The following is a 19,358-nucleotide window of genomic DNA, read 5'->3' on the forward strand; positions in this document are numbered from 1 at the left end:
AAATGTCAACAGAAGCAGAGACTGGGCTCAACTTTCTTGGAGCAGTAGCAGCAGCAGAGGTGACTTTATGTCCTCTCCTCCATCAGATCCTTGCACTAAAGGCTGGATACCAGGCACAATGCTCCCCAGCTCTTAGCATCTGCACCACTTAACTCCTTGAGAACCAGAGAGAGAATTGGTGGATAAAGGTGTTTTTTTTTTTTTTTTGCGTCTTTGCGCAAAGAAGACCTGTCCCTCTTGGAGGAGTCATCCACGCTCCGGCATGTGGTTGCACTTACTCACCTCGAAGAAGAAGAGAAGAGAGATTGTGAAGATGAGGAGGAGGAACAATGAATTTATACTGGAATGCTTTCTTAAATGTGAGTAGTCACTGCCTCTTAAAGGGAGTGCTCCCTCCCTCCCACACTGCCTGCAATAATCCCATGCAGGAAAGTGTTACACTCTGTGAATGGCTTTCCTTCCCTCTTCTTCTTCTTCTTCCTTTCATTCTCCAGTGCTTACAGCTCCTTCTGCTGCTATTTCACAACTGTCCTGACTAATAACAGCTGACTTCATCTGAAACATAACATCTATTGCAATTTGACGTCCTGTCCTGGAAACATTTACAGGAGGCTCTGACAATAATGCCATCGCGATGTTGGGGGGGGGGGTGATGGCGACCCCGCTGCGAGTAGCGCACCGCCTGGGTTAGGAATTTCCCATTGACCGGTCTGCAGTGATTCTCATTAATTGCTGGCTGTATGCTTTGGCTGGATATATACCTGCTTTGAGTGTATTACTGACAGGTGATGGATCGTCCGTCACTTAATTGTTATTATTGATGGGAAATGTTGACTTAGGAGGGCTCTCGGTGACTTGGCCGGTGGCATCCTGTAAATGCTTCTTATTGCAGCTGAATAAACACCGGCACCACCATTTGTCTTGCGAAGCCTTCATCCGTCTTTCATCTTTAAGGGGTTGATTACATAACCTTAAGGTAGGTCACACATAAAGGGATCAGCAGCAGAAATGTGCCCTGAGAAATGAAATGGATTCTATTTACCAGTGTTGTACTGGGAGGGGGGATGCAGATGACAAGTGGACTGTGGATCCTGATTACAGCTAGCCCTTCCACATCCGAGATCCTTAATATATTCTACTTAGTAATTAAATTACTGGGAGAAATTCATTTCTTTTCACAAAAAATGGGGGTTGGGGAAAGAGTCACCTATCCGTTATGTGAGAAAAATTGAAAGTCACATGTATCATGATAGGCATGAATGGAAACAGAGTATCAATAAATAATCTTTATATAGCACTAACATATTCCGCAGCGCTTTACAGTTTGCACACATTATCAGAACTGTCCCCGATGGGGCTCACAATCTAAATTCCCTATCAGTATGTCTTTGGAATGTGGGAGGAAACCCACACAAACACAGGGAGAACATGAAAACTCCTTGCAGATGTTGTCCTTGGTGGGATTTGAACCCAGGACTCCAGCACTACAAGGCTGCAGCACTAGCCACTGAGCCACCGTGCTGCCCCAGAGTATCCTTAATAAACACCCTAAACTAGTTTGATGTGGGACTACAAGTACCAGACAGCATCACACAGAGACTGTTCTTCATACTGCAAGTACCAGATAGCATCACACAGAGACTGCTTTTCAACTTGTCATATACTACCAGCACCAGATAGCATCATCACAGACTGCTGTTCAACTTGTCATATACCACCAGAACCAGTGAGCATCACACAGAGACTGTTCTCCAACTTGTCATATACTAGCAGTGCCAGAAGGTATCACACAGAGACTGCTCATCAACTTGTCATATACTACCAGCACCAGATAGCATCAACACAGAGACTGCGCTTCAACTTGTCATATACTACAAGTAGCAGATAGCATCACACAGAGACTGTTCTCCAACTTGTCATATACTACCAGTACCAGATAGCATCACACAGAGACTATTCTTCAACTTGTCATATACCACCAGAACCAGATAGCATCACACAGAGACTATTCTTCAACTTGTCATATACTACCAGAACCAGACAGCATCACACAGAGACTGTTCTCCAACGTGTCATATACGAGCAGTGCCAGATAGCATCACACAGAGACTGCTCTTCAACTTGTCATATACTACCAGCACCAGATAGCATCAACTCAGAGACTGCTCTTCAACTTGTCATATACTACAAGTAACAGATAGCATCACACAGAGACTTTCTCCAACTTGTCATATACTAGCAGTACCAGATAGCATCACACAGAGACTATTCTTCAACTTGTCATATACTAGCAGTGCCAGATAGCATCATACAGAAACTGTTCTTCAACTTGTCATATACTACCAGTACCAGATAGCATCACACAGAGACTGTTCTCCAACTTGTCTTATACTAGCAGTGCCAGATAGCATCACACAGAAACTGTTCTTCAACTTGTCATATACTAGCAGTACCAGATAGCATCACACAGAGAGTGTTCTCCAACTTGCACTATACTACAAGTACCAGATAGCATCACACAGAGACTGCTCTTCAACTTGTCATATAGTACTAGCACCAGATAGCATCACACAGAGACTGTTTTTCAACTTGTCATATACTACCAGTACCAGATAGCATCACACAGAGACTATTCTTCAACTTGTCATATACTACCAGAACCAGATAGCATCACACAGAGACTATTCTTCAACTTGTCATATACTACTAGTACCAGATAGCAGCACACAGAGACTATTCTTCAACTTGTCATATACCACCAGAACAAGAGAGCATCACACAGAGACTATTCTTCAACTTGTCATATACTAAAAGTAAACGATAGCATCACACAGAGACTGCTCTTCAACTTGTCATATACTACCAGTACGAGATAGCATCACACAGAGACTGCTCTTCAACTTGTCATATACTACAAGTAGCAGATAGCATCACACAGAGACTGTTCTCCAACTTGTCATATACTACCAGTACCAGATAGCATCACACAGAGACTATTCTTCAACTTGTCATATACCACCAGAACCAGACAGCATCACACAGAGACTGTTCTCCAATGTGTCATATACGAGCAGTGCCAGATAGCATCACACAGAGACTGCTCTTCAACTTGTCATATACTACCAGCACCAGATAGCATCAACTCAGAGACTGCTCTTCAACTTGTCATATACTACAAGTAACAGATAGCATCACACAGAGACTGTTCTCCAACTTGTCATATACTAGCAGTACCAGATAGCATCACACAGAGACTATTCTTCAACTTGTCATATACTAGCAGTGCCAGATAGCATCATACAGAAACTGTTCTTCAACTTGTCATATACTACCAGTACCAGATAGCATCACACAGAGACTGTTCTCCAACTTGTCATATACTAGCAGTGCCAGATAGCATCACACAGAGACTGCTCTTCAACTTGTCATATACTACCAGCACCAGATAGCATCAACTCAGAGACTGCTCATCAACTTGTCATATACTACAAGTAACAGATAGCATCACACAGAGACTGTTCTCCAACTTGTCTTATACTAGCAGTGCCAGATAGCATCACACAGAAACTGTTCTTCAACTTGTCATATACTAGCAGTACCAGATAGCATCACACAGAGAGTGTTCTCCAACTTGCACTATACTACAAGTACCAGATAGCATCACACAGAGACTGCTCTTCAACTTGTCATATAGTACTAGCACCAGATAGCATCACACAGAGACTGTTTTTCAACATGTCATATACTACCAGTACCAGATAGCATCACACAGAGACTATTCTTCAACTTGTCATATACTACCAGAACCAGATAGCATCACACAGAGACTATTCTTCAACTTGTCATATACTACTAGTACCAGATAGCAGCACACAGAGACTATTCTTCAACTTGTCATATACCACCAGAACAAGAGAGCATCACACAGAGACTATTCTTCAACTTGTCATATACTAAAAGTAAACGATAGCATCACACAGAGACTGCTCTTCAACTTGTCATATACTACCAGTACGAGATAGCATCACACAGAGACTGCTCTTCAACTTGTCATATACTACAAGTAGCAGATAGCATCACACAGAGACTGTTCTCCAACTTGTCATATACTACCAGTACCAGATAGCATCACACAGAGACTATTCTTCAACTTGTCATATACCACCAGAACCAGACAGCATCACACAGAGACTGTTCTCCAATGTGTCATATACGAGCAGTGCCAGATAGCATCACACAGAGACTGCTCTTCAACTTGTCATATACTACCAGCACCAGATAGCATCAATTCAGAGATTGCTCTTCAACTTGTCATATACTACAAGTAACAGATAGCATCACACAGAGACTGTTCTCCAACTTGTCATATACTAGCAGTGCCAGATAGCATCACACAGAAACTGTTCTTCAATTTGTCATATACTACCAGTACCAGATAGCATCACACAGAGACTGTTCTCCAACTTGTCATATACTAGCAGTGCCAGATAGCATCACACAGAGACTGCTCTTCAACTTGTCATATACTACCAGCACCAGATAGCATCAATTCAGAGATTGCTCTTCAACTTGTCATATACTACAAGTAACAGATAGCATCACACAGAGACTGTTCTCCAACTTGTCATATACTAGCAGTGCCAGATAGCATCACACAGAAACTGTTCTTCAACTTGTCATATACTAGCAGTACCAGATAGCATCACACAGAGACTGTTCTCCAACTTGTCATATACTAGCAGTGCCAGATAGCATCACACAGAGACTGCTCTTCAACTTGTCATATACTACCAGCACCAGATAGCATCAATTCAGAGATTGCTCTTCAACTTGTCATATACTACAAGTAACAGATAGCATCACACAGAGACTGTTCTCCAACTTGTCATATACTAGCAGTGCCAGATAGCATCACACAGAAACTGTTCTTCAACTTGTCATATACTAGCAGTACCAGATAGCATCAGACAGAGAATGTTCTCCAACTTGCACTATACTACAAGTACCAGATAGCATCACACATAGACTGCTCTTCAACTTGTCATATAGTACTAGCACCAGATAGCATCACACAGAGACTGTTCTTCAACTTGTCATATACTACCAGTACCAGATAGCATCACACAGAGACTATTCTTCAACTTGTCATATACTACCAGAACCAGATAGCATCACACAGAGACTATTCTTCAACTTGTCATATACTACTAGTACCAGATAGCAGCACACAGAGACTATTCTTCAACTTGTCATATACCACCAGAACCAGAGAGCATCACACAGAGACTTTTCTTCAACTTGTCATATACTACAAGTAAAAGATAGCATCACACAGAGACTGCTCTTCAACTTGTCATATACCACCAGAACCAGAGAGCATCACACAGAGACTATTCTTCAACTTGTCATATACTACAAGTAAAAGATAGCATCACACAGAGACTGCTCTTCAACTTGTCATATGCTACCAGTACCAGATAGCATCACACAGAGACTGCTGTTCAACTTGTCATACACTACCAGCACCAGATAGCATCAACACAGAGACTGCTCTTCAACTTGTCATATACTACAAGTAGCAGATAGCATCACACAGAGACTGTTCTCCAACTTGTCATATACTACCAGTACCAGACAGCATCACACAGAGACTATTCTTCAACTTGTCATATACCACCAGAGCCAGATAGCATCACACAGAGACTATTCTTCAACTTGTCATATACTACCAGAACCAGACAGCATCACACAGAGACTGTTCTCCAACGTGTCATATACGAGCAGTGCCAGATAGCATCACACAGAGACTGCTCTTCAACTTGTCATATACTACCAGCACCAGATAGCATCAACTCAGAGACTGCTCTTCAACTTGTCATATACTACAAGTAACAGATAGCATCACACAGAGACTGTTCTTCAACTTGTCATATACTAGCAGTGCCAGATAGCATCATACAGAAACTGTTCTTCAACTTGTCATATACAGTACTACCAGTACCAGATAGCATCACACAGAGACTGTTCTCCAACTTGTCATATACTAGCAGTGCCAGATAGCATCATACAGAAACTGTTCTTCAACTTGTCATATACTACCAGTACCAGATAGCATCACACAGAGACTGTTCTCCAACTTGTCATATACTAGCAGTGCCAGATAGCATCACACAGAAACTGTTCTTCAACTTGTCATATACTAGCAGTACCAGATAGCATCACACAGAGAATGTTCTCCAACTTGCACTATACTACAAGTACCAGATAGCATCACACAGAGACTGCTCTTCAACTTGTCATATTGTACTAGCACCAGATAGCATCACACAGAGACTGTTCTTCAACTTGTCATATACTACCAGTACCAGATAGCATCACACAGAGACTATTCTTCAACTTGTCATATGCTACCAGAACCAGATAGCATCACACAGATACTATTCTTCAACTTGTCATATACTACTAATACCAGATAGCAGCACACAGAGACTATTCTTCAACTTGTCATATACCACCAGAACCAGAGAGCATCACACAGAGACTATTCTTCAACTTGTCATATACTACCAGAACCAGATAGCATCACACAGAGACTGCTCTTCAACTTGTCATATACTACAAGTAAAAGATAGCATCACACAGAGACTGCTCTTCAACTTGTCATATACTACCAGTACCAGATAGCATCACACAGAGGCTGCTCTTCAACTTGTTATATACTACCAGCACCAGATAGCATCACACAGAGACTATTCTTCAACTTGTCATATACTACAAGTACCGGATAGCAGCACACAGAGACTATTCTTCAACTTGTCATATACCACCAGAACCAGAGAGCATCACACAGAGACTATTCTTCAACTTGTCATATACTACCAGAACCAGATAGCATCACACAGAGACTGCTCTTCAACTTGTCATATACTACCAGCACCAGATAGCATCACACAGAGACTGTTCTCCAACTTGTCATATACTACAAGTAACAGATAGCATCACACAGAGACTGTTCTCCAACTTGTCATATACTACAAGTAACAGATAGCATCACACAGAGACTGTTCTTCATACTACAAGTACCAGATAACATCATACAGAGACTGTTCTTCAACTTGTCATATACTGCCAGCACCAGATAGCATCAACACAGAGACTTCTCAACTTGTTATATTCTACCAGCACCAGATAGCATCACACAGAGACTGTTCTCCAACTTGTCATATACTATAAGTACCAGGTAGCATCACACAGAGACTGTTCTTCATATTACAAGTACCAGATAGTATCAACACAGAGACTGCTCTTCAACTTGTTATATACTACCAGCACCAGATTGTATCACACAGAGACTGTTCTCCAACTTGTCATATACTACAAGTACCAGATAGCATCACACAGAGGCTGTTCTTCAACTTGTCATATGCTACAAGTACCAGATAGCATCACACAGAGGCTGCTCTTCAACTTGTCATATACTACCAGCACCAGATAGCATCAACACAGAGACTATTCTTCAACTTGTCATATACTGCAAGTACCAGATAGTAGCACACAGAGACTGTTCTCCAACCTGTCATATACTACCAGTGCCAGATAGCATCACACAGAGAATTTTCTTCAACTTGTCAGTATTTTAGCTCAGTTCTATTTATTGCTTTTAGGTACAGTACTCCTCCCAAAGCTCTGTCCCCTTTTGTACGCACGATGACAGAATTCCTGGCAGAACTGCTATCCATTGGGCAACCAGACCTCCTGGTCATAGCCACCCCTATCATACCTCCCAACTTTTGAAGAAGGGAAAGAGGGATAAAGACTGCGGAGCGCAGTGCACCGCTGCAAATTTTAGGCCACGCCCCGGCCACACCCATTTCACAACTAGTCACACCCATGTCCACGCCCAACCGCACCTATTTAGCACTGCTGATCACACTGACTGGTACTGAGGGCACAGTGGCTGGCATTAAGGAAGAGAGAAAACAGAGAGAGAGAGAAAACAGAAAACAGAGAGAGAGAAAGAAAGGAGAGCAAGAGAGAAAGAAAGAACAGAGAGAGAAAGAAGAAAGAACAGAGAGAGAAAGAAAGAGGGGAAAGAAAGAACAGAGAGAGACAGAGAGAGAGAAAGAAAGAAGTAAAGAAAAGAAAGAACAGAGAGAAAGAAAGAGAGGAAAGAAAAATAAAGAAAGAGGGGAAAGAAAGAACAGAGACAGAGAAAGAAAAAAGAAAGATTAGAGAGAGAAAGAAAGAATAGAGAGAGAGAAAGAAAATGAGGGAAAGACAGAACAGAGAATGAGAAAGAACAGAGAAAGAAAGAAACAGAGAGAAAGAAATAAAGAAATATTCTATAAAGATACTATAGCAGCCCGGCTCCCATTGCAGTGCCCACCTGAGCCTCCCAATGCAGGACATATCATGATCCGCTCACATGGCCGGCATCCCCGATTCCAAGGCGATCCTGCTGTCTGCGCTGTCGGAGGAGGACATGGTGATGGATCTGAAGCATTCCTAGTTCTGTCATAATCTCCTCATGAAATTATCTAATTTCCGGTCAGCTTCCAGCACATCACTTCAGGTGGAACGTCTTGTGCGAGATTTAAAATGCTCCTCGGGGCTCCTCCATGTACTCCTGTGTCCGTGGTAAAAGCCCTCTTTGTATGCTTCGTACACACTTGGCTCCGCTCCGTTCATCCCGTACACATATGGCTCCACTCCGTACACACACGGCTCCGGTCCGTACACCTGCGGCTCCTGTCCGTACACCTCGTACACGCACGGCTCCTCTCCGTACACCTCGTACACGCGCGGCTCCTCTCCGTACACCTCGTACACGCGCGGCTCCTCTCCGTACACCTCGTACACGCGCGGCTCCGCTAGGGCGAGAATGGAGTGCCAGTGGCCGCATCAGCTGGCAAGCGGCCAGATGATCGGGCGCTGCCGCCCGCAGCCCACATGACAGCGGCCCAGCGGGAAAATGCCCGGTTGGGTATATTACCAATCCGGGCCTGGTGTTCACAGGTGCTGGAACGTGGTGGGGTGTAAGATAGTGTTTATGAACTTTTTTCTTGGGGGGGGCATTCACTCTGTTTGCCTCACAGCTTTATATTTCCTAACTGATATTAGGATAATGCACTTTAAAGAGGAATTGTTAATGCCAAAACTATGTATTTTTTCCATCTGTGTAAATCCCTTTGTTAATGACATCACACTTTCCCCAGTACCGAAAGTCTGCTGCCTCGGAGTAACCTTTGACTCTGCCCGCCCTGTCCTTCAAACCGCACATCCAAGCTCTTTCTACCTCCTTTCGCCTCCAGCTCAAAAATATTTCCAGAATCCGTCCGTTCCTCAACCCGCAATCTACTAAAATGCTTGTGCATGCCCTCATCATCTCCCGCCTCGACTACTGCAACATCCTTTTCTGTGGTCTCCCTGCTAACACACTCGCACTTCTCCAATCCATCCTTAACTCTGCCGCCCGACTAATTCATCTCTCTCCTCGCTACTCCTCTGCTTCTCTCCTCTGCAAATCTCTTCACTGGCTCCCATTCCCTCAGCGTATCCAGTTCAAATTACTAATACTAACCTACAAGGCCATCTATAACCTGTCTCCCCATATGTATCTGAACTAATCTCCCGATACCTTCCCTCACGTAATCTCCGGTCCTCCCAAGACCTCCTTCTCTCCTCCACACTTATTCGCTCCTCACCCAACCGCCTCCAAGACTTCTCCCGAATAGCCCCCATCCTGTGGAATTCTTTGCCCCAACACGTCTGACTATCAAAAATATTTGGATCCTTCAGACGGAACCTGAAAACCCACCTCTTCAAGAAAGCCTACAGCCTGCAATGACCCCGCTACCTCCTTCTCTCTCACCACTACCGGTGATATATCACCTCAACCAACACCGGAACTGCTGCAACCCACCAACCTACTGTCCTCTTCCCCACCATCCTGTAGCATGTAAGCCAGAAAGGGCAGGGTCCTCTCTCCCCTCTGTATCAGTCTGTCATTGTTAGTTTGTTTACTGTAAGTGATATCTGTAATTTGTATGTAACCCCTTCTCATGCACAGCACCATGGAATCAATGGTGCTATATAAATAAATAATAATAATAATAATAATAATAATAATAATACAGAATTTGATGTTGTTTCTCTTTTGTTTCTACTCCTCTCCCTTTCTTACATATGCTCTCTTCTTTTTTTGTATATACATCTAGTATTGTTAGACAAAAGGATGTGGTACTCATGAAGATGCCCACATAGGAGAGAAGTACACACCTACTTGGCTAAACAGACAAGAATTACATACAGGAAAGAGGAGGCCATATCTCATGAACGATGAGGAGCAAGAACAAAAGAAAAACATTGCCGGATTCAGGAGAAGAGCAGCATTTACACCAGGAAAAAAATATTTATGGTAAATGACAAGTTCTCTTTTAATACATATTGTGTTTTTTTTGCGTTAGTGAACACAACACATTTAGTCAACCATGTTTATATGACCCTTTGGAAGAACGCACAGAGAGAGGATGCTGTGCTCTGACATTCTTATGGGTGGAGAACAGGGAGCAAATAATGTAAGTAATTGGCTCCAAGAGACTGTTGGCCATATGCCTATGCCAGAAAAGTAATCCCCTGCTACCACGGGAAGATGGAATTGTGATACAGTTGGCAAGAGATTTGACCCGGGGAAATGGCTACAGGGGTATTCTTAGAAGTTAACAGAATCCATGTTTATAAAAGAAAGAAGCCATACTTGCCACCAAGATTCACTCTTCGCTCTGGAACTTCAGTTCCACTGGACTCCTCTGAACTAGAAGCGATGACATTCCAAACTCCAATCACCATGAGTGTCCTCAGTGATCAGGTCATTAGTGTTCATGACATCATCACTTCCAGTCTGGGATAGGCCATTTGAAGAGACTTATGGGTAAAATGTACCATTCCTTTTACGCCAATTGTTCAGCATCAAAAACTTGCAAATTTTGGTTCAAGGCTTTAACAAAAGATGCACACCTGTCATGATCCAGGATGGGGTTTGTCTTTGGCCCGTCCTGGTCAGACAGGGGTTAATTGTTTCTGCCTCTCTCTGGCAGAGGGCGGCTATTTAATGCTCACTGGTCCTAGGTCCGGTGTCAGTTATACTCCTGCCCTCGGCTGAGTTAGTTGACCTTGTGCGTACGTGTGCCTTGTGCCTGATAACTTGTTGCTTGTTTGGTTTTGATCTGGTTCTGTCCCTGTTACGAGTTCTGCCTGTCCCTCTTGTACTGCGCTACCTCTCTGTGTATGACCCTCTGCCTGTGACTTGACTATTCTCTGCTCGTCCCCCTGATACCGCACAGCCCTCTCCATGTACAAACCCCCGCTTGTCTGACCTGCGTTTTCCTCTACTACAGTTTCCCTGCAGTAAGTACATTACATCATCTGCAGCTATAGAACGCTAAGCCCCGCCCGCTGCAGTCACATGATCGTAGGTCCTGGGACTCCTTACTATTTTCAGTGCCGCAGGTCCTGTCTGCTTGAACCATCACTACAGTGTTGGACCCCGCATTCTCCCATAGTGTGGGTAAGTCACCCTGCTCTGAGTGGCAGTTTGCCGACGCTGACAGGGTCCTGACATTAGAGTCCTGACAACATCTCAGTTTGTCATGTCTTACTCCAGCAGGCTTAAGGTTCAAGGCTGGCATATGAAAATGATAAATTTCTCCCCTTATATATAGGCTGGAGAAAAGCTAATTCAGAGGACGCAACCCGAGCAGAAGGTGAGGTTTCGCTCTCAAGTTTAAAAAATGTGAACAGAAGCGAGACCTCCACAATACAAGTTGTGGGAAATAAAAAACTGATCTGTTGCAGAAGTATTTTGGTTTCTGTGACCCGTGTAAGATCAGCGACCCATCCAGCATTGGGTAGTTTAGTGCACCATGGTCTCCCATCCTGAGTGGTGATTTTTATATTTGCTGTAATTAGTTGTGGGCATTGATGTCTAGTGCAATTTTTACGCTCTAGGACCATGATAAACCAGAAGCTTCGCAATTTTACTAACAGAATACATTTTTTTGCAGTAAAGAGGGGACTTTGTGCCCTGATTTCTAGTAACGTCGGTAAACAATGCATAATGCTACATTTATGTTCCCTTTTCATGGTTCTTTATGATGACTCTGCAGCTCTGGGAGTGTATATCGCATTATCCGTGACCTTCACAAAGAGCTGAAGCTTCTCTCATCTTTCTCGATTCACATACATGCAGGTAACAACAAGGAGAAGCACTTATTCCTATTTGTACTTCTTCACATCAGGCACTCTGCTGATGGTTTCTTCTTACATTTTTCTTCTTAGGTTCCCCGGAGGGGAGGAGAATAAGACTTTCCTTTGAAGATAAATTTCCCTGCTGCTGCCCTGCTGTATTATCTGGTCGCTCCCACTCGTAAATTGAGCAATTTAGATAATAGAAGAATATTAGAAAATTGTATATGGAGTTCCCTCAGTTCACCAAAGGAAGGTATAATGATTAATCAACCTAAACAAAGAGTAAACATGTTCTTCTACTCAACCATGTGGTAAAATGGCCAGGCAGTAGCTCTTGATGCTCAGTAAGTACACATCTATCATGGTAAGGTGTTTATGTAACCAAGTTCTCCTCATTTACTTGATGCACAATTGTCTCGGTGGGTTTAGTGAACAAAATATGGTGACCAAACTGGCTCAGATTTTAGAAAAGGGCAAATGGGACACAAGACCTGGACACGAACCACTTTAGGACCTGGAAGGCCTCCTTCACCCTCCCTGAGATATAGCTCCCTCTTCCTGAATATAAATCTACTCATTTATCCAAATGGGTGTGGTCCTCAAGTAGACTTCCATAGAGGAGCTGAGGAGCATGTCCAGTTGGCTAAAAAAACAAGATTTACATGCATGGAAGAGGCAGCCATATATGAGAAATGGAGAGCAGCAGGAGCAAAGGTAAAACAAAGCCAGATTCAGGAAATCTGCTGCATTTATACCAGATAATTACATATTTATAACATGTGCCAGGTCTGCTGTATATAGGGGTCTTTAGACCGATTTTAGAATTTTCCAATGACTGCCTCAATTTTTCAAAAACAATCCAAGCAAATCTGTGTAGTTTCGGGACCAAAATGGTTGAGGTTTACATAAACACCACCCACAAAACAGTTCCTGCAAGGTTGCGGTGGAGCCAGGTCAAGAAATAAAATGATCCTATGTAAAAAATTTATTTTTTGCAAACCATTATTTAGCAGACATCATATTATAGCCAATGGAAAAGATTTCAGAATAAAACACCACACCCAAAGCAAACCTCATTTCCAATTATCATCTTGTCTAAATAAACCTTAAATGGGTTGTTCCCTTTCAAATATTGTTTGGCCCTCAGTTGTAGTTTGTTACAAAAAATTTACAAGCCACACTGTGCTCATCAGCGTTGGGTTTCCACTGCTGCTTCCGGTGTCAGATATTGGATAGAGCATTGACATCCCGTTGATGGCGCAGCAATCAGTGAGCTCAGCAGCTCTGCCAATTTAGGCAAAAGGACCCCTTCTGAGCTGATGAGATAACTGTCTGTCAACATGACGCCAGAGCCACATCCAATGCCTGGCACTGACGTGTTTCAGAATACAGTTCCTTTGTTTATGACTAAGAAATTGTATTCTGAAACGCGTCATTGTCATTTATGCACATGGATTCCTAATAAAGTATTGATCCTCAGTACTGACGTTTCCTCTGTTTTTTTAATATATTTCCTTGCCTGCTCAGGCTGCCGTGCACCCGGGATGTTAAGGACCCAAAGTTTGGGTCCTTAAACACGAAGTTAGAATATGACTTAATTTCCAACTGTATCAGAAAAAAACTCTGGTGAGTGCTGCCAGGATGATGATGATCAAAAAGATATGTAAAGAACTTTCTTTAACACATTAAGTGTTTCAGAGGTGATCAGACTCCTTCATCAGGTACATGGTCTTGCACCTGATCGGCTCCTTTATAGAGATGTTTTCAACTTTACATTTGGACATTTATGTTCTTACTATTATTTATTTTTTTATTATCATGTTCTTTTGAGATCTACTTTTAACTAGTCACGGCCGGTGGTTGATAGTTACTGTGAAGTGATGGAGTTGAAGGAAAACTTGGTGACTGGGAGTCCAGCGATCGGCATATTGCTTCACTAAGGTGATAATTAACTTGACTCGTTAACTGGTTTAATGGTTGAGTATTAAATAAAAGTTGTTGTTGACCCCAAACCAGCAAAAGAGTTTGTGTGTTGTGTGTTATTGGGCAGCGGGAAGGTCGCCATTGGTAAGGGGTCAAATGTTGGTCTCTACAGGCATACAGGACTCTAAAAACATCAAAAGAAAAGCATGTACCAAATGTCACATAATGAAAAAAAACACCATAGCCTTTTACATAAAACTCCATAAAAATGATGAAAAGTATATCATTTTTTCTATTTGCAATTTTAATTGGAGATCATAGGGATGATAAGAATTACACCATCAATTACGCCATCAAGAATCCTAAACCTTATGTGGTCTTGTGTAGATTGTGTTAGCTGAGTATTAGGCCGGGATCACACTACCATGTGAAGCAAGAAACTCGCACGAGTCTCTCACATCATCACCCGGCGCTACCGCCGGCATTTGGACCGGAGCTGCGGCTGCACATATTTCTATGCAGCCGCAGCTCTGGTCCTGAGTGCCGGCGGTAGCGCCGGGTGTTGATGCGAGAGACTCGTACAAGTTTCTCGCATCACACACTGTAGTGTGATACCGGCCTTAGAGTTGGTGCAAAACGATGCATCCATCAGTCACCTTGGTGATCTGTGGCCACTGGATAAGAGACCTGAAAATCATCTGCTAGCTGAAGGCATCAAAGTCTTTTCTTTTGATTGGATGGCTTGACATGATGCCACACCGTAACAATGGCATGCGCAATCAAAATGCCACCATTTTATAAATGGTTCTCAGGCCTCCCATCCCATTAGATGCCCATAGATTACTGACATTACTAATGATTAATGTGGATGATATGTTCAATGTACACATGGTGCTTCACATAACCCCGAAAGTAAAAGTTTGAGGTACTTGTATACTTTCCTGTGACTGGTCAAAAGTGCACCATGACTTTACGGACACACTGTACATATATATATATATATATATATATATATATATATATATATATATATATATTTATTTATGTATGTAGTAAGGAAAATAAGTATTTCAAACACTGCTTACTTTGCAAATTTTCCCATCTACAAAGAATGGAGAGGTCTGTATTTTTTATCGCAGGTACACTTTAACTGTGAGAGACAGAATCTTAAAAATAAAAAACAGAAGATCACTTTATAATATTTTTACATAATTAGCATTTTATTACATGAAATAAGTATTTGGTACAATAGAAAAACAGCACTTAATATTTGATATAGAAACCTTTCTTTGCCGTTAGAGTTCAGACGCTTCCTGTAGTTCTTGAGCAAGTCTGCACACACTGCAGCAGGGATTTTGTCCCACTCCTCCATAGAGATCTTCTCTAGATCTTACAGGTTTCGGAACTGTCACTGAACAGCATTGAGTTTCAGCTCCCTCCAAAGATTTTCTATTGGGTTCAGGTCTGGAGAATGGCTTGACCACTCCTGGACCTTGAAATGCTTCTTATAGAGCCACTCCTTAGTTGCCCTGATTGTGTGTTTTGGGTCATTGTCATGTTGGAAGACCAAGCCATGACCCATCTTCAATGCTCTCACTGAGGGAAGGAGGTTCTTGGCCAAAATCTTGCTATACATGACCCTATCCATCTTTCTTTCAATACAGTGCAGTCACCTTGTCCCCTTTGCCTTCCTCCATCATGCTTCAAGGTTGGGACAGTGTTCTTGGGGTTGTACTCATCCTTCGTCTTCCTCCAAATACGGGGAGTGAAGTTGATACCAAAAAGCTCTATTTTGGTCTCATCGGACCCTATGACCTTCTCCCATGCCTCCACTGAATTATCCAGATGGTCATTTGCAACCTTTAACTCCTTTACTCCCAAGAGTAGTTTGCATGTTAATGCCCAGGCCAATTTTTACAATTCTGACCACTGTCCCTTTATGAGGTAATAACTCTGGAATGCTTCCATGGATCCTGATGATTCTGAGGTTTTTTTCTCGTGACATATTGTACTTCATGTTAGTGGCAAAATTTCATTCATATAACTTGCATTTATTTGTGAAAAAATGAAAATTTGGTGAAAATTTGGAAAATTTCCCAATTTTCCAAATTTGAATTTTTATGCTCTTAAATCAAAGACATATGGCACTCAAAAAACTTAATAAGTAACATTTCCCACCTGTCTACTTTACATCAGCACAATTTTGGAACCAAAATATTTTTTTGTTTGGAAGTTATAAGGGTTAATATTTGACCAGCGATTTCTCATTTTCACAACACCATTTTAATTTTACGGACCACATCACATTTGAAGTCACTTTGAGGGGTTTATATGATAGAAAATACTCAAAAGTGACACCATTCTAAAAACTGCACTCCTCAAGGTGCTCAAAACCACATTCAAGAAGTTTATTAACCCTTCAGGTGCTTCACAGGAATTTTTTGAATGTTTAAAAAAAATGAACATTTAACTTTTTTTCACAAAAATAAAATACTTCAGGTTCAATTTTTTTATTTTTACCAAGGGTAACAGGAGAAATTAGGCAGGAAAAAGTTATTGTGCAATTTGTCCTGAGTACGCTGATACCTGATATGTGGGGGGAACCACTGTTTGGGCGCATGGCAGAGCCCGGAAGGGAAAGAGTACCGTTTGACTTTTTCACTGCAAAATTGGCTGGAATTCAGATCGGACACCATGTCACGTTAGGAGAGCTCCTGATGTGCCTAAAAAGTGGAAACCCCCCAGAAGTGACCCCATTTTGGAAACTAGAACCCCAAGGAACTTATCTAGATATGTGGTGAGCACCTTTAACCCCCAAGGGCTTCACAGAAGTTTATAACGTACAGCCGTACAATTAAAAAATCATATTTTTTCACCCCCAATTTTTATTTTCCCAAGGGTAACAGGACCCCAAAAGTTGTTTTGCAATTTGTCGTCAGTACGCTGATACCCCATATGTGGGGGTAAACCACTATTTGGGCGCATGGCAGAGCTCGGAAGGGAAGCAGCGCCATTTGACTTTTTTGGCTGGAATTGAGATCGGACACCATGTCACGTTTGGAAACCCCCCAATTCTAACTCCAGCCCTAACCCCAACACACCCCTAACCCTAGCCCTAACCCTAGCGCTAACCCTAACCCTAATGGGAAAATGGAAATAAATACATTTTTTTTATTTTATTATTTTTCCCTAACTAAGGAGATGATAATGGGCGGTTTCATTTACTATTTATAGCGGGTTTTTATGTTTGGCAGCTGTCACACGCTAAAAGACGCTTTTTATTGTAAAAATAGATAAGCATCACCACATTTTGAGATCTATAATTTTTCCATATTTTGACCAACCGAGTCATGTGAGGTCTTATTTTTTGTGGGACGAGTTTATGTTTCTATTGCTACCATTTTTGGGCACGTGACATTTTTTGATCGCTTTTTAGTACGATTTTTGGGACGCAGAAGGAACAAAAACCTGCATTTCATGAATTTCTTATGGGGGGTGCGTTTACACCATTCCGCGTGCGGTAAAATTGATAAGGCGGTTTTATTCTTCGGGTCAGTACGGTTACAGCGATACCTCATTTATGTCTTTTTTATGTTTTGTCACTTTTATGCAACAAAAACAATTTTATGTAAAATTATTATTTTTTCATCGCTTTATTCTGCGAGCTATAACTTTTTTATTTTTTCGCTGATGATGCTGTATGGCAGTTCGTTTTTTGCGGGACAAGATGATGTTTTCAGCGGTACCATACTTATTTATATACGTCTTTTTGATCGCACGTTATTGCACCTTATGCTCGGCGGTATGATGATAAAGCATTATTTTTTGCTTCGTTTTTTATTTTTATTTTTTAAGGGGTTCAATAAGGGGGTTAACTAGTGGGACAGTTTTATAGGGCAGGTCGTTACGGATGCGGCAATACCAAATATGTGTACTTTTATTGTTTTTTTTTATTTTCAAAAAATGAATTTATTAGGGAATATTGTTTTTAAATTTATTTAGTGATTTTTTATAAATTATTTTTACACTTTTTTTATAACTTTATTACACTGTCCCAGGTGGGACATCACTGTCATGTGTCATATCGCTGATCTGACACATCACAAATCGCTGTGACAGATCAGTGATCTGAAACAGGCGCTGCACAGGCTTCCTCATGCCTGCGCTCTACAGGCAGTGAGGAAGACGGATCCCTGTAGGCCCCCAAAGGTCCCCGTTGCCATATTGGATCCGGGGACCTGCAGGGAAGGAGGCCCCCATAGCAGCACAGCACATCGCGCTGCTCCGGGGGTCTCAGGGAAGCACGGAGGAAGCCCCCTCCCTGCGTGCTTCTCTCCTATGTCCCCGGTACACTGCGATCATGTTTGATCGCGGTGTGCTAGGGGTTAACATGCCGGGTGCCATAGTGTCGGGTGTCAGCTGTGATAAGAAGCAGACACCTGGCTGCGATCAGCAGAGCTCCCCACGGGGGGCGCCGCTGATCACTATGACGTACTATTCCGTCCTTGGGACTTAGGTCCTAGGTCACATGGATGGAATAGTACGTCTAATGTAGGAAAGGGGTTAAATGGGCCTGGACATGTGCTGGTGTGAGCAGGGGGACCTTGCGTGCCCTGCAGGATTTTAATCCATGAATGTGTAGTGTGTTACTAACGGTCATCTTTGAGACTGGTCCCAGCTCTCTTCAGGTCATTGACCAGGTCCTCCCGTGTAGTTTTGAACTCATTCCTGACCTTTCTCAGAATCATCCTTACCCCACAAGGCAAAATCTTGCATGTAACCATATACCGAGGAAGATTGTCAGTCATCTTGTGTTTCTTCCATTTTCCTAATAATTGTGCCAACAGTTGTTGCCCCTTCTCACCAAGCTGCTTGCTTATTGTCCTGTAGCCCATCCCAGCCTTCTGCAAGTCTACAATTTTGTCCCTGGTGTCCTTGGACAGCTCTTTGGTCTTGGCCATGGTGGAGAGGTTGAAGTGTGATTTAGTGTGTGGACAGGTGTCTTTAATTCAAGTAATGAATTCAAACAGGTGCAATTAATCCAGGTAATGAGTGCAGAGTAGGAGGGGCTTCTTAAAGAAAAACTAACAGGTCTGTGAGATCCAAAATTCTTGCTGGGTGGTAGGTGATCAAATACTTATTTCAAGCTATAAAATGAAAATTATTTATTTAAAAATTATACAATGTAA

The 19,358-nt window shown here is 42.3% G+C and overlaps 1 long non-coding RNA gene across 1 annotated transcript; it reads left to right on the forward strand.

Moving 5' to 3' along the window:
• Positions 1–225: 225 nt before the first annotated feature.
• On the forward strand, positions 226–14,253 carry LOC141097389 (uncharacterized). Its single transcript, XR_012233938.1, has 4 exons — positions 226–359; positions 10,218–10,417; positions 12,165–12,247; positions 12,337–14,253. It is a non-coding gene; the product is annotated as an uncharacterized lncRNA (long non-coding RNA).
• Positions 14,254–19,358: the final 5,105 nt, after the last annotated feature.

The sequence above is a fragment of the Dendrobates tinctorius genome, unplaced genomic scaffold (genome assembly GCF_039654945.1).
Source record: "Dendrobates tinctorius isolate UK_male_01 unplaced genomic scaffold, ASM3965494v1 ptg000084l, whole genome shotgun sequence".
NCBI classification, from domain to species: domain Eukaryota; kingdom Metazoa; phylum Chordata; class Amphibia; order Anura; family Dendrobatidae; genus Dendrobates; species Dendrobates tinctorius.